Source organism: Camelina sativa, chromosome 19 (assembly GCF_000633955.1).
Source record: "Camelina sativa cultivar DH55 chromosome 19, Cs, whole genome shotgun sequence".
NCBI classification, from domain to species: Eukaryota; Viridiplantae; Streptophyta; class Magnoliopsida; order Brassicales; family Brassicaceae; genus Camelina; species Camelina sativa.
This window is the reverse complement of record NC_025703.1, coordinates 2,216,734-2,218,855: the sequence shown is the minus strand read 5'-3', so window position 1 is coordinate 2,218,855 and position 2,122 is coordinate 2,216,734.

Below are 2,122 nucleotides of genomic sequence, written 5' to 3'. Positions count from 1 at the left end.
TACAAAACAAAACAAAACAAAAAAGAGATTTGAGAGTAGTGGAAGAAGATGAGAGAATGAAAGAGTGATAGACTAAGAGAATAAGATAATAAGTATTTATAGGAAGAGAAATGATGAAAAATTACATTTAGAAAAATAAGAGTTACAATTCTAATTTATTGTTTTGTTTTAATACAATTGATTAATACAACTTAGTGGAGAAATAAAGTTAATGCATAATTTATAGGGAGAATTTATATGATTTCAGTTTTATATTATGTGAGTTAAATGTGAAAATTAATTATTTTTAATTTGTGTTTTAATATAAATATTTGTTTTTTATTAAAATTGCATTGCCAAGTGGACCAATAAGAAGAGACTGAAACTCTACTTTTATATATATGATTTTTTGCCAACGCTAAAACGAAAAGTGGGAAAAAGGCAATGACCTAAAAGCAAGGGTCTTTAATCCCTTTACTGCCGTACCCGTAAGCAAAGGTTCTTTAATTCATTTACTACCGTAAACGTATACACTAGACTTCCCACTTCCATGTCCTTAGTTCGTGCATTCAAGTGGAATGCATATGTAGCTCTACTTCATTTAATATATAGTTTGTTAATTCGTGCATATTATAGTTTGATTGTTGTTATATTTCAAAGCGTTACTTCTTTGGAAAAAGGCAATTTTTAATTAAACATATACTGTATAATATAGTTGGTGATTAGTCATTTATCGTGGTGTTTTTGGAAGATTATGAACAAGTGGAGCCTTTGAGAGTGACTTACAAATAAATCGCATAGGGCATTAGGATGAACAATAACTAATGCTACTGGTTTGTTTAAAGTTTTTTTTCAGAAGAAAAGCAATATCACTTTAAGAAAGCTATATACATAGTAGATTATAATTTTCTTTGTATAGTATAATAGATTAGTTTATATATCTTAGTGTTGAGTAAAAAAAAGTTTTGAAAATGAGCTACAGTATTTATGATATGCTTCTGTTAACTACACTAAAATAGTATATCACTAATCCACAAAAAGATTGTGCTTTAAAAATTAGTGCAAGTAGATATTTTTGATAAAAGATTGTACGTACTAACCAGTGCATATTTTCAATTAATTATTGTATTTAGGAGGAAAGAAAAGTTTATATGGTAGTAAGTGGGATAAGCTTAAGCACTAGTGCACTACTACTGGGATAAAGAAAAGCAAGCATTAACCTTAACCAACTAACTATACTATACTCTATTTTTACTATATTGTAATATTGATTTTTAACTTTATCTTTCTTATATTTTACTGTGTATCTAATATAATCAAAACTGGAAAAATTTTAGTTAAATTAAGTCCAAGGAAACTAACCTGTAAATCTACCAAATTAAGTCCCAACCAAAAAAAGCAAAGCTACTTTTAATCTCTTACAAATTTATAAGTACACTTCTTCTTGTAAAATATATTTTAGAGAGCTTATTGCGTGTCTTTGTAAACTTCAATCATAACACGTGTACCGTCGATTTCACAGAGTAAGTTGAAAACTATTTAAAGAAACATGAACAAAAGAGGAAACAAAAGGACAATGTGTGAAAACCACTTGGAAAAACCTAGTTAAGAATAACAACCTCAACAAAGTATCTATTGTGAAAATATGTTTGGTCTATTTACAGAATTATACAAAGGTTGATTCTAGTCTAGTATTATGTTTGGTAGGGAATGAGTCACGAGCTTTTATAAAATAGCAAATATTGGCAATGTCATTGTTGAAGTTGTCAGAGTGTTACTTTATTTATAATTTTTGAGTGGTGATCCTTTTTTTCCATATGACGTATATAGAAGAAGAAAAGAAAATTAAAAAGCTTACTAGGACCACAACAACAGTAATAATAATAAAACGATACAATTATCGTGATTATGTTTGGGAAAGACTAATGCGTATTGGAGTCTCGAGATCTGAGCCTTGATTTATTATTGGAGATTTCAACGAAATAACAGGGAATCATGAAAAAAGAGGGGATAAAAAAAGATCGGAAGCCTCCTTTCTACCCTTCCATGCTATGATTGATTCATGTGGGCTCATTGATTTCCCTTACCAAGGAAACCAATTTTCGTGGATTGGTCAACGGTCAAATGGTAAGATTCGGTGTCG